General features: G+C 32.8%; 2 protein-coding genes and 1 long non-coding RNA gene across 4 annotated transcripts in view; 2 read left to right on the top strand and 1 right to left on the bottom strand.

The window, feature by feature from the left end:
* The window catches only part of LOC141536358 (sperm flagellar protein 2), a 179,964-nt gene that overhangs the window by 31,333 nt on the left and 134,082 nt on the right, over nucleotides 1-14,549 (top strand). The window lies entirely within an intron of this gene.
* Nucleotides 1-14,549, bottom strand: part of LOC141536241 (beta-1,4-N-acetylgalactosaminyltransferase bre-4) — a 59,572-nt gene that overhangs the window by 24,946 nt on the left and 20,077 nt on the right. The gene's annotated exons all lie outside the window — the stretch shown is intronic.
* Nucleotides 8,652-9,349, top strand: LOC141536051 (uncharacterized). The gene is made up of 3 exons (XR_012480675.1): nucleotides 8,652-8,726; nucleotides 8,795-8,934; nucleotides 9,046-9,349. It is a non-coding gene; the product is annotated as an uncharacterized LOC141536051 (long non-coding RNA).

The following is a 14,549-nucleotide window of genomic DNA, read 5'->3' as shown; positions in this document are numbered from 1 at the left end:
TTACCCTCCTTCAAGAGGGCTACAGTCAGGTGGAAGTAGCAGCTTCTATGGGAATGAGCCAGTCCGTTATCAGTCGGGCCTATGCCCGATTTAACGCGACTCAAAGTTACGATCGTCGTCCGGGTCAAGGTAGACTACGAATCACTACCGAGCGTGATGATCGAGCTATCATTCGAGAAGCTCGTCGAAACCCTATTGCGCATGCCCACACATTCGCTCATCAATTTCGCAATCGTCGACAACGTCCTCATCAACAACACTTATCGGCATCGACGGTTCGAAATCGCTTTCGAGAGCAAGGACTACGCGCTAGACGCGCAAATCGCGTGCCTATGCTCACTCCACGACATCGCCGAGCCCGATTGGCCTATGCTCATGATCATCACCATTGGGGTCGTAGACAGTGGACCAGTGTATTATGGACTGACGAATCTCGATTTTGTCTTCATGGCAGCGATAGACGATCTCTCGTTTGGCGCCGTCGTGGAGAACGAGATCGGGATGGTTTTACGAAACCAGTTACAGCTTTCAATGGTGGATCAGTCATGGTGTGGGCAGGCGTGTTCTTCAATACCAGAACCCCGTTGGTCATCGTTCGTGGGACGTTGACTGCCGATAGGTACGTCGACGAAATTCTGGAGCCACACGTCCTGCCTATGCGCACACGCATGGGGGCAAGACGGTTCATTTTGATGCAGGATAATGCTCGTCCTCACACTGCAGTTCGTACGCGAATTTTTCTCCGCGCCAACAACGTAACAACGCTTAATCATCCAGCGATGAGTCCTGATTTGAACCCAATTGAGCATGTTTGGGACATGCTTGGGCGTCGATTGCGGCGAGACTATCGCAACTGCACAATCTTCATCAGTTGACTCAAGCGTTGTTACGTTGTTGGCAAGGAATTTCGCAACGTGATATTCGACGATGCATCAACATGCAAGAGCGTTTACGAGCTGTGATTCGGAACAGAGGTGGCAATACACGGTACTGAGCAGTTACTGCCGTGCGTACAGAGGTCATTCGGCAGCTGCAAACAGACAAACACGCAGACAAAGACACACACACACACACACACACACACACACACACACACACACACACACACACACACACACACACACACACACACACACACACACACACACACACACACACACACACACACACACACACACACACACACGTGTGTGTGAGAAGCGTAAAATCCGATCGAGCAACCTCCACGTGGTACGCTTTGGGTAACGCTAATGCCGGCGGTAAAACAACAGTCGAAAAAATTGAGAAAATTTCGAAAAAATTGAAATTTTTTTTTCAAATTTCTTGAAAAATCAATCTCTTTGATCGAAAAAATAAAGAATTTTGAAAAAAAAATTTTTTCAATGGAAAAATGAATTAAAATCACAAAATTGCTCATAATGGTGATTTTTGCGAAAACGCAGAATTTGAAGCTTCTGGGCACTATGAACAAAAAATCGCAGCGCTTTGAATTTTTAGGGATTTTAGGGACACTTTGAAGTTAAAAATTACCAACGATATCCTTCGTTCATCCATTTTATCCAAAGTTATACCAAGTTATCCAAATATCCTTAATTATGCGAATTTTTGTCATTTTTTCAGTCCGAGTTTTCAATTCAAAAAAATTTTTTCTTCAAAAGCGGTTTACGTTTTCTAATAGAGAATATTGTGTAGTTTTCAAAACCCTCCTTCGATTTCCTATACGGTCATTATTTCCAGAGTTATTGATTTCCAAAGTCAAAAAAACTTTTTGCTTTGATTGACGATAACTCCGCGGCAAATTATCGTACAGGCTTTTTGATTACGTCAAATTAAAGGGTATTAAATTTACTAAAAGAGCTTTTGAACGAAACAATCGAAAAAATTTTTTGAAGCCCGTAGACCTTTTTAAGACGAAAAAAATTTCGAAAAATTTTTTTCAGTAGTTTTCTTAAGATTTCTCCAGACCTGACGATGACAAAAATTTTCATGGTCATATCTAAAAACTAGACACTTGGAGCTACAATTTGCTTTTTTTTTTTTTCTGTGCGATCATTTTCCTCGGAGTTACAGCTCGCTGAAAATCACCAAAAAATTTGGAATTTTTTTTATATCCCTTAATTTTTGTGACTAGTGTATTTGAAAATTTTCTTTGGAGAGCTCATTTTTTTGTAATGTAGATAACAAAATTTTGGAAAATTCAAGAGTGCACGCCTCACAATCTCATTTTTCACAACAAAATTGATTAAATTGAGAGATAAGAAACAGAAAATTCTGCTATGGTTTAGTGGTGCCGAAGCTCTAAGGTGAGGAAAAAAAAATATTATAATGAAATGTATAGATATATATATTGTAACAGTTTTACGTGCTCAGGTTGGCCCCTAATCAATTTTATAAATAAATAAACAAAACTAACTACAATACAATTATCAGGGCGCCACCAGGATTTTTAATCACGGTTCCTGGAACCGGTCCAGAGCTGAGAAAACTTAATCTTAGGGTAGAAAGAGTGGAGGAAGGTGCTATTGAATCATAAATAATTAATTAACAAGGTTGATCAACATTTATTAACAATAAAAAAACTTAACAAGGTTTGACTTAAAACTAGTTAACAAAATTCACTCACGCACACACTAACCACTCTTAACAATATCTTAATCTCGACGAGCCCCTCCCGACGTCTACCCGATTTCTAAACCTACAATCACCCGCACAGAGACGAATCATATACCGGGCTCGTTGACTCGGCTCACAGGAGTAACAGCCCAGCGACGAAACATAGACCTAGATGTTCTGCAGCACACTCTCATAACCCACACCAGCTACAGCAGTAACGGCCCAGCGACGAAACATAGACCTAATCACTCTGCAACTCACACATAACCCACACTTGTCTCACACTCACACTACTAACTTGACTTTACTTTATAAATTTTATTTTAATAAAATCGAATGTAATTAATTTCAATTAAATATTTAAATTAAATTATTCAATCATTAGTAATTAATAAAACGACAATTTTCAATTAACAATCAATTTCCAAATAGCTATTACAATTCTCAAATTACAATTGTTAATCTTCCTTGGTTTAAAATATTAAACAGCTTAAAATTCCTAAGTTATTATTTCGAACGAAAGGCTTAATACCTTGAATTAGCTTTTGTTAAATAAATTAACCACAATATAAATTTTTACATCACTTCAAAATTATTAACACAAGTTTAATTAACTAATTCTCACGAAATTTTTACTGTGACAATTTTTGACTCAATTAACTAATTCCTAGGACTTAATGTCCATGCCGATAATTATCAAATTAGAGTAAAATTAATTTAATTAATTCACGGACTTAATCCCAAAATTATTAAATTCACACTTGACGGAATAATTCCATAATATAATATTCTCAATAAATAATTCCTAATATAATATTCTTAATAATTTTCCACTCTATAATATTCTCAATTAATAATTTTCCTAATATAAAATATTCTTACTAATTAATTCTTAATATAAAATATTATCAATAATTTTCTATTAGTTTTATCTATTATAAAAAATTCGACACAAGTCGAAATATTCAATTTTTATTGCTAGAACATTCGCTAGCTGTTTTGCTTGACCTTGGGTATTGGAATTTACTGCGACACCAAAAATTGACGCTTGACTAAAATTCCACGAATAAAAATTTGTCGATTTTTTTCAATGACAAAAATCAATCAATTTTACTACGTTAATTGTTATAAAAATTACAACAATAAAATTAACGAAATTTTCGGATGTTAATTTATTAATTGATTATTTCTAGTTATTAAATTTTTCCGCAAGGTCGATTGAGTGATCCTCGGGTATAAACCCCCATGAAAATCACTAAATCCAAACTAGCAAATGTTCCACAATTAATTTATTAGTAAAATTTTATCGATTAACGATCCAATTGATAAATAATTAGGAGAAGTAACTGGGTATTGGAAGAACCGCGGTCCACTTCTTTCCCAGAGTAATAATTGATACCTTGACGAACAAAACGATGATCTAACTTACTCGTTGAGGATGAAGTCCTAGTTGTAGTTGGCTTCCTTCGTCTCGTCACTACTCTCGGGAACGGTCCTTTTTGATTCCCGTGGCACTCAGTCTGGCGGTCACACTACTTCTCCCTTTTCCACTGCACGACACCTATTTTAACCCAAACTCACCCCCTCCTATTCTCCCTTTAGGCCCGAAGATCGAGACGCGCCAGTGCTATGTCGAATAATTATCGATATCCGGTGACTTATCGATTAAGGGTAATTTTACCCTGTTACAATATATATATATATATATATATATATATATATATATATATATATATATATATATATATATATATATATATATACAAAAAAATCTACAGTCTTATATTAGTTTTGTATAAATAATAATTTAACGACCGTGAATTGAACGCTCATATTAATTAAGAAAATCCATTGTGTATTACTTTAGATAATAAAAAATTATTCCGGTACGATCATTTATTCGACCAATTTCCCTGCCACAAACACTCATCCATACACGGACATCCAGAAAAGATTATGTTTAATGTTATTATTTACTATGTTAAACTAAAAAATTTTTATTGAAATATATTTTATGTGCCTGTGTTATGTCCACCCCAAAATTTTTCTGTAAATTTAAATCACCCGCGCAGATGGAAGACTTCTCCATGCGCGAAAGCCACAATAAAATATAAGCTACGCGACTGCTGGTTGACTAGCGGGGACTTCTGCAATCTCAGCACTGCAAGTATTTAAAAAGGCGATCAACAACCAACGCCTTGTCTTTGAGCAATTAATTCGACTTCCGCGTTTAATTGACGGACCCGTGCCTTGTAAAACTCCCTTATCTTAATTTGCGCTGCACTTAAGTTCAGACTCGGTTCAACTGGCAGGCCACGTATTAGTTATTAAATTCAATCCTAGAGAACCGGAATCTCAAAGTTCTAATTTGCTCTGCACTTAGGCGAGAATCCGGGCTGTAAGTTTAAATAAAATATCATTAAAAAGCTAAATTCGCGCACTTTACCCTACGGGGGACTGGAGGACGTTAGCTCAACCAAATAATTAAAATTCAGTAAATTAAATTACATAAAAATCAAATTGTGAAAGTGTAAGTTTTAATGTTTATAAAAATAAATCTCAATAAAAGTGAAATCAGTTTTCAATCAGTTCATTTCACGAAATAAGCAGCCCAAATCCATCCAACTCCATCCGCTGCGAGAACCAACAAAAAGGGCCCAAGTCAGGAAAAGGCGCTAACAGCAGCCCCCAGAATCACGGATCCAATAACAACTAAAATTCCTGCAGAGAGTAAGTACATCTATTCTCATAAAAATCCGTCAGTCTCAAACGAAGGCGTGGTAAGTTCGTATCTCGAAAATGTCCCACATAAATAATTAAAACAACGGAATTAAAACCTCCGTTGCGTATTCTTTAAACTGTTAGTCCAAACCTCCACCGTTTACGCTACCGCTCTAAAAATGCCCTTGGACTTAACACCTGACAAATTATTTGACTTGATATAAGTGTGTTCATATTAACCTGTAAGTGCGATATAAATTACAAAAATAAATTTCAGTTTCAAGAAAACTGCTGTTTTTGAAATGTCGAGAGTAGAGCACAACCTCAACGCTTCGCTAATGAGGCGTGCAATACAATATTCTTAGTCGTTGAATTGCCGATCGAGTTCTGTACAAATTACATTTTTGTATAAGATGAAAGATGCAGTTTCTTACACTGGGCTACTTATTGACATTTACAATTTTATTTCAGTTTAAAAATTAATCGCTTATTTTGACCTTGGAAATAACTGAAATTTTTTTTTATTGTTTACTGCTTGGTTATCTATGTTTTTCTCATACAAAAGCTGTTCAAATACTTCTTACAAGCTCGGCATTGATATTTCATATCGTTAAGCACAGTGTATATTAATTCTTTGTAAGGGGAAGGGAGTGGGACACTTGATAAAGGATATTAGAATGACAAGTAATGTTCGATCGATGCATATCGATCTAATAAAATAAATACTAATATCCTTTATAAAAAGATGGTGGCCTCCACGTGGCGTATCCTGGGTAACGACCAAAGAACTACAGAACAAGCAACGCAAAAGGATTAAATAAAATTGCATGAATATAAAGCGTAAGAGTCTTGTAATTTGCAAAGTTCGAAATTCTTTGGCTCGGCTAACACCATCACATATTAACTAAATCTTCAGTAGAAAAAACCAACGTTAGTAAACCAGCTAATAGTTGCTAATCGGTCGCTTCCAGGAAAGTTAAGAGTCTAACAATTTTTGTCTAATGACGTAAAATAGTTGTCCGCGTAGTTCAAAAAATCGTAGCTTCAAACGACCTTTTAAACAATTTTTAAATCTTTTGTTTCCAAATTCTTAAGTCTTTGGGGTGGCTGAAGGGGTAGTTCCGGGGGAGTTATTGTCTTGATTATTTTTCATATTCTGTGGGGGTGAAAAAGGAGCGTCTAAAAAAAATCGCAGCTTCAAACGACCCGTTGAACTATTTTTTAAAAATTTTTTTTCAAATTTCTAAGTCTTTGGGGTGGTTGAAGGGGTAGTTCCGGGAAAGTTTTCGGCTTGATTATTTTTTGTAGTCTGCGAGGGTGTAAAAGGAGCGTCTAAAAGAAATCGCAGCTTCAAACGACCCGTGGAACTATTTTTTTTGAATTTTTAAAAAAATTTTTAAGTCTTTGGGGTGGCTCGAAGGGTAGTTCAGGGGGAGTTATCGGCTTGATTATTTTTTATAGTCTGTGGGGGTGTAAAAGGAGCGTCTGAAAAAAATCGCAGCTTCAAACGACCCGTTGAACTATTTTTCTTGAATTTTTTTTTTTAGATGTCTAAGTCTTAGGGGTGGCTGAAGGGGTAGTTTTGGTATTTTGAGAATCCAATATACTATTTCCCGGGCTCTTTGACTTATTTTGAATCTGAAAAATCATTTTCAGTTTCAAAAGCAAAAAAAATTTTTTTTTGATTTTCGTTCAAAAAAAAACGTTCAGAACTTCAGGTACATAAATTTTTTTCTTGTTAAAAAATATTTATTTAGTTAGTGATATTTCAAAAATGGCTGGAAAGTTCACCAAATTTATTTTAAAAGATAAATTATAATGGTTTATTTATAGATGAAGAAATTGACAGAGATGTATTTAACAATTTAACCGAAGAATTAGTGAAGCAACTCATTCCAAAAATCGGTCTTCAAGTTAAATTCCTGACAAAATGGAAACGAGAATTTGGTGCTGATAATTTGACTAACATCATTTCAAATGATAATTCTAATTCTCAGCTATATTTCTCAGGTATTCATTTATTTTGATTTGGTAGAATCGATAAATTATTTTACTGATTATTATTCAATTTTCTCTTGATCATTTCAATACTTTTGAATGCCTATAATCATAATTTTTATTCCATATTTCAGGAGTGATTATTGAGACCGATCATCAAGAATTTTTAAGTTTCTACGATCCTTTAGTTTCTGTTTCCGAAAGTTTAGATTTTAGTTTAATTGACTCTGGGGATTTAAGCCCCAACTTGTCTACACCTATAATTGATCTTATTGATGCCTTATAATCATCAATATTAGGAATCGGTGTTTTATATTACTATCGATCTAATCATTCTTTGACAGATAACCTGAGAAATGATTTAATGGATGTAATATTAGATTCCGAAATGCGTACTTCCCCGCAATTAGTGTAAGATAGATTTTATTCTTTATTTTATCATCCATTATTATTTTATTGTGTTACTCACTATACTGAGTGTCACTTACTATATTGAGATTCTTCTGTACATTTCCAAAGATTATGATTTTTTCGTTATATTTTATCCACATGCTTAATTATTTTCAAATTTACAGGATTACTCCCGCACGGTTTAAAGAATTAGCTGCCTTAATTGCCAAAACATTTCCGACAGAGTCTGAACATTCGTACTACGTGCCATATAATTACGACTCTGTCACTAAGACTAAAATTTTGGCAAAAGGCAAATTATTTACAAGATATAATAACGTATATCGATCACGCATTCTTTCAAGTGGAGGTATTGTGAGAAAGAATACTGGAACAAAAAAAACGGGAGGAGCGAGCTGTGGATCGTGTTCAGTTAGCATTTCATCCTGACTTATTTTCTGATAGTAAGTAATTAAACCTTTTCAGTAGTTTGAATTTTAGTTTTTGTAGAAATAAATTAATTCAATTTATTTTTATTTTCAGTAACTGACGACGAGTTTCAAGAAAAGGACAACTGGTTGAAGGAAAACATTGACCCTTGGGAAAAAGTAGTTAAATTATGGTCTGATACGTCAAAGAGGAGGATTTATAATTTGATTTCAGATTCTTCAATAACTAGTTACATCGATTTATATCCGGTGTTAAAGCACGTAACTCAAGGGCCTAATTTAGTAAGACTAAAAATTATACAATATCTACAATACATACAAATATAATAAATAATTATCCATTTCTTATTTTGTTATTGTAAATTTGTTTTAGATTGATATTGACTTCACAACTCTTTACGCGGATAAGACGAAAAATTTTGATAAAAGGATTCGATTTACTTTCCAAACAATTAATTGGACTCTGTGAGAAAAAAAAAAGAAAGCCAGAAGGCGTTAAAGAGATTTTGGGTAAAATCAATGCTTTAACGGGATGTACTGATAGCAATTCAATAGGTATGATCAATAATAGCACTGTATTGCGTTTTTATATGACAATATATAAATTTTCTTATTTTTTTTAGACCTAAGAAGAATCCATATTTTAAGACTCATACCATTGTTGCTTCCGATTCCACCACCTTTTCCAAGTCTAGTTGCGAACGATCCACCCTGGCGCCTCAGCAAAAACGAAGTTCAGCAGTATTTTATTATCATAGTTAAGGTATAATAGATATAAGTACATCACTGAGCAGTGTATTTATTTGGAGTTTTTTTTACAATGATATTCCTCTATGTACATAATTTAATTATTTGTCATTTAATTCAATTACAGACAGATATATAGTTAGTTGTAGAACTTAAAAATCGTCGAGAGCAATTGAAAAAATATGGTTTCAATGAACAGCCAATTGTGTCAATAGTGGGAGATAATCAGATTAAATCCTGCAACATCCATATTAATGAGAAGAAATACTCTTTATCATCGCCACTTGCAGTAGTTGATATTGCCTTCAAGAGCTTTTATTCGTTTCAATTAGATTACCCAAAGGAAGCAGAATATCCGTGGATTGTACTTCAACACAAGATTGACGGTTTAAAAGGAGAAAGAGACGGAGCAGTGATACCGAGTATTTCGACATTTCTTTCGGACTTGAGTAGTGTGAAGTTTTAACAAAAAAAAACTAAATAATTTAAAACTAATTTAACTAATTTAAAATGGCCGTTTGTTTTCTATGTCACAATAAGTTTTCTTTAGATTTACTACATCTTCATTTTAAAACTGTTCATTATAAAAATAATGAAATTAAAAAATATGTTTGCGGAGAAAATTCCTGCAAGAGATCTTTTCATATTTTCCACTCATTCAAACGTCATTGGCTTTCTAATCATCAATTAGAAGAGAATGCAGTTGAAGATCAAAAATTGGATTCAATGATTTCTGATAAAGATAACGAAAAAAGAATAAGCTCAGACAAATCGCACATTAAAAACTCGAATGAGCCGGTCAATTCACATAATTCAACAACGACTTCGACAGTAAATACAAATAAAAATAAAAATACGAACTTTCAAGTTCACTAAGACTTACAAAGTAATATTTTAAGCACAAGTTTGAAAATGTACAATACACCAGCAGTATCTCGAAAACAAGTTCAACTGTTTTTCACATCCACTATATCTATAATTAATGATGGGTTAAATACAATTACAAATGAGTTATTAAAATCATCTCTTGGTCCAGTCGATAGCATACCTTTTACCACTGTGACAAATTTGTTTAATTCATTTTTGGCGGCGTTTGACGATGTTGATACCGAGCATAAACGAATTAAACTTCTGAAAGACAAAGATTTGTATTTTGAAGCAACAAAATTTGTAGTTGGTCAAAAGATCCGAGGTGTCAAACAAACTCGAAATAATGTACCTATAAATGTATCCATAAAGGATTATGCATATCAATTTCCTCTACGAATAATGTTGAAAAAAATTTTTGAATTGCCGGAAGTTTATGAAACAGTATTGACTTATGTGGAAAAATTAAAAAATGAAAAATTAGTAATTTTTAATTTTATACAATCAGATTTATGGAATCGTAAAATAAAAAATTGCGGGTCAAAATTCATTTTACCAATATTATTGTTTTGTGATGATTATGAGACTGGCAATGCGCTTGGTAGTCATTCTGGGACGAATAAACTGTGTGGATGTTACATTTCACTGCCTTGCTTTCCACCACCTTCCTGGTTCCTCCAGGACGAGGCTCTTCCATTGCACTACGGTTGAGCTGACCCCTGCGAATATCCCTAATGTGGATATCTCGGGCGTATTATTTTTGGTAGTCAATCTTCGTTTGCATCAATATTCCATGCTCTTCTTTTTTACTCAAAAGACAGAGTACAATATGGAAACACATCTGTATTCAGATTGCTCATTGATGAACTGAATCATCTTGAATCTGACGGTTTGGAGCTTGATTTAATTCAAGGAAAAAAACTTATTTACTTCAAGCTTGGATTAATCGTCGGTGATAATTTAGGTTTACATTCTGTATTGGGTTATGTTGAGAGTTTTAATGCTAATTACGCGTGTCGTTTTTTCTCGATGGACAAACAGCAGAGGTCGATGGCAACGCTTGAGGATCCAATCTACATTAGAACAAGAAATTCATATAAAAAAGATTTAGAATGTAAAGGAGTTTCAGAGTTAGGTATTAAAGAAGAATGTATTTTTCATCGCTTAAAAGATTTTCATGTGACAGAAAATTTATCAGCTGATATAATGCATGATGCTCTAGAGGGAGTTTGTTGTTTTGATATGGCTGCGATATTAAATCATTATATATCAGTTAAAAAATATTTTATGCATATTGAATTGAATAATCGTATGAAAATTTATGACTGGGGTATCACTGAATCAAACATTCCTTCACCTATTTCAGAGAATGATTTGAAGAATTACAACTTACGCATGTCAGCTGCAGAAATGAATGCGTTCATTCATCATTTTGGCATTTTAGTAGAAGATCTCATTCCTAACGACGATTCAGTTTGGCAAGTGTACATTATTTTACGACAAATATTGAATATTATCACTGCAACTTCCATTCAAGTTGAATGCAGCTCATTATTAAGAACACTTATCCATGAACACCATGTTTTAGTTCGTACGATACGAGATTTGAAACCTAAAGATCATTTTTTTATTCATTTACCAACTATTTTAGCTCAATGTGGCCCCCCGATTAATTTTTGGTGTATGAGATTCGAGGGCAAACATCGAGAATCAACCGTAACAGCTTCAGTTAGCAAAAACAAAGTAAATGTAGCAAAAACAGTAGTGACTAAACATGAGCTGAAATTTGCGTCGCAGCTTTACTCTAAAAATATTAAATCTGCACTTCAAATCGGGCCTTCATTTTCCTGTACTTTCAAAGATTTGAACGTGGCATTTGACGATTCTTTAGAAAAAAATCCAAATTTTCACAATAAAACTTTAAATAAAGTTTCGTGGGTTAAAAAAAATGGCAGTTTGTACAAGCCAAACATGGTTTTATGCATTAGCGAAAATGATAACGAACCTATTTTCGGGCTTATCAAATTTATTTTCATTATCAACGAGATGCCACATTTTATTGTTCAACAACTGACTGCTCATTTTCTCATACATGAGTACGCTTATAAAGTTACTTCTGTAACCAAAACTTGTAATATAATTACTTATAGCGAATTGTTTAATACTAGGCCTCTAAGTTTAAGCTCTATATTTAATAAGAATTATATCACATTGCGTTGTTACTTGTAAAATAAAATATATATATTTTAGAAATTAATTTATTAATTCATTAACTACTTGACATTATTCAATAAATTACCTAAAGCTTACATCCACGGATTTATTTTTTCCTATAAATTTAATTTACATGTCCAAATTAATTTAATAACAAAAAAAATAATTTACAATTGTTGCACGTTTAATTTTAATTTTTATTTGTTTTTTTGATTTTATAAGTAAATAACCTAAAGCTTACATCCACGGATTTATTTCTTTGCCAAAAATTAAATTGACATGTCCAAGTTAATTTAATAACAAAAAAGATAATTAACAATTGTTGCACTTTTGATTTTAATTTTTATTTGTTTTGTTGATTTTATAAGTAAATTGACATATGCCTGTCAAGTGAGGTTATAAACATCTAATTGACTGTTCATTCATCTGACTATAGTACATCAAAGTATAGTGATAATCAGTATGCCGGTATTATGATAATCAGTATACCTAAGTATTGTGATAATCAGTAAACTTATTGTGATTATCAAAATACCACGTATTCTTAGTAGCACAATACCAAATATTTTGATTATCAAAATAAATATCCTTAGTAGCAAAATACTTTTTTCTCAGTGTGAGTCTGACTGTATTTATTTCAACTCGAAATCGTGAGTTTATGCAGAGCAAAGTAAAACGAGAAACATATATATATGCAGTGGTATGTGCGCTGTTGAGTTTACGGACCAGTGAAAATCGTCGGATATTGAACGACAGAAAAAATATAGTTGTAGCTGTAGAATTGAGTCGTAGAGATGGAAATGAAAGGAAAAACTGCTCGTCCATCGATCAATTGCGTAGGCACTATAAACTAACTTTATATATGTACATATGTGTATGCACACATATTTACAGCATTATGTGCGTTGTACTCGACAACGTGATTGTGCTTTCCTGAATTCTATATTTATATATTTATTTATGCATATGATATATGTAAAGTGTAAATATCTATGTATATACCTATCTATTTATCTATTGAGAGCTTAGTGGCATGAATATTGGTCACGAATTAATTAAGTCTTTTGCAATTCAAACCGTCTAAAAAATTTAAATATTATGAAACCACTTGATTGATTTGGATTTCTATTTTATTTCATTCAAACTTTTTCTATTTTATTTTAATTGTACAACACGTTTGCTTAGTTGTGTTACGCTCAGCCACTGCGATGCATGATAAATATTTAGAGTTTTAAATTCGCTAAAATCATTTCTAGGTCAAACGGCTGAGAGGCAAAAGATTAATGTTATTCTGGCTGAACCAAAAGACCGTGACCAATTCACGAGGAAATTTAATTTATTAATATACTTTTAGCTTTGAATAATCAATGGTCGTTTTTGGACACCAAGGATTTAATTTTTATATAAAATAATGAAAATTTTAAATTCAAATATACTTAAAAAAATTGAACTAGTTTTTTTTTTTTGTGGTAAAAATTTAATAATTTAATAAAAATCTGGATTTATATAGGCTAGGATGATAAACTTTGGATGTCCAAATGTCGCAAGAAAATTAAATTTTGAAATAAAGACCTCGAGGCGGAATCGAACTTTCGACCTTTCGTACAAATTGCTCGATTGTCAACACGATGTCGTTTTTTTTATTGAAGCTCGGTAAAAAATTTTCATTAAATATTATTGATTCAGAGGAAAACCGGTGAGATGGTTTACGAATGCTACATCAATAAAAAATTGATTCTTCAATTGACATTCAGAATTAATCCAAGTTAATTTTGAATTATTAAATTTTTCACAAAACAGCAATATCTTTTTTTCTGTCGGTTATTATTATTAACTATATACAAATCCTTGAAGTTTCTTGATTTACAATAATCTAATCGATAAGTAAAAATCATTATCGCAGTCTATAATCTTGATAGCATGACTGTGCCTTTTGAACGCGTGCCAACTTTTCTTGTAATCTAAGATTTATTAAATTTATAAAATATGCATGGTACAATTATCATCAAACGTTCTATTATACCCTCGTAAAGATGGTAATTGTTATGTTATTATTATGTCGGCCACTTGAAAATTCTAATTCTGCTCCAAATAATCCTCGTAATCAGAGTCACGACTTCCGATAGATAAATAGCCTTGATCACGATTTAATATTGCTGTTATTGTTATCACTGCCATCAACCTATATATTTCTGTTCGTTTTTTGTATTGCTTGTTTTTTGTTTTTGTTTTGTTTATTATTAAGTACTACAACTCAGCAACCAGGAGTTTGTGAATTTTTTAGACCTTAAAAGCTTTCACGATGCGATAAGTTCGCTATTATCATATTTTTATGCGTATGAAAAATTGTGATTATGTATTTTAAATATTTAACTTATTTTTTATACTTAAATTTTTTTCATATTGTTTAAAACGAATGCACTGAAAGAAAAAAATTACTTGATCCATCAAAAATATTGTCTTTAGAATTTCACTTCCGTTTTAAAATATTCATTTCAAAATTGTGTTTTTGTGAAAATTTTTCAACCCAAAAAATTCTTGAAAATGACC

The sequence above is a fragment of the Cotesia typhae genome, unplaced genomic scaffold (genome assembly GCF_013202065.1).
Source record: "Cotesia typhae breed Kobodo isofemale line unplaced genomic scaffold, CoteBio_Ctyphae scaffold_152, whole genome shotgun sequence".
NCBI lineage: Eukaryota > Metazoa > Arthropoda > Insecta > Hymenoptera > Braconidae > Cotesia > Cotesia typhae.
The sequence above is the reverse complement of the archived record's forward strand: the minus strand, read 5'-3'. Positions and strand labels throughout refer to the sequence as shown.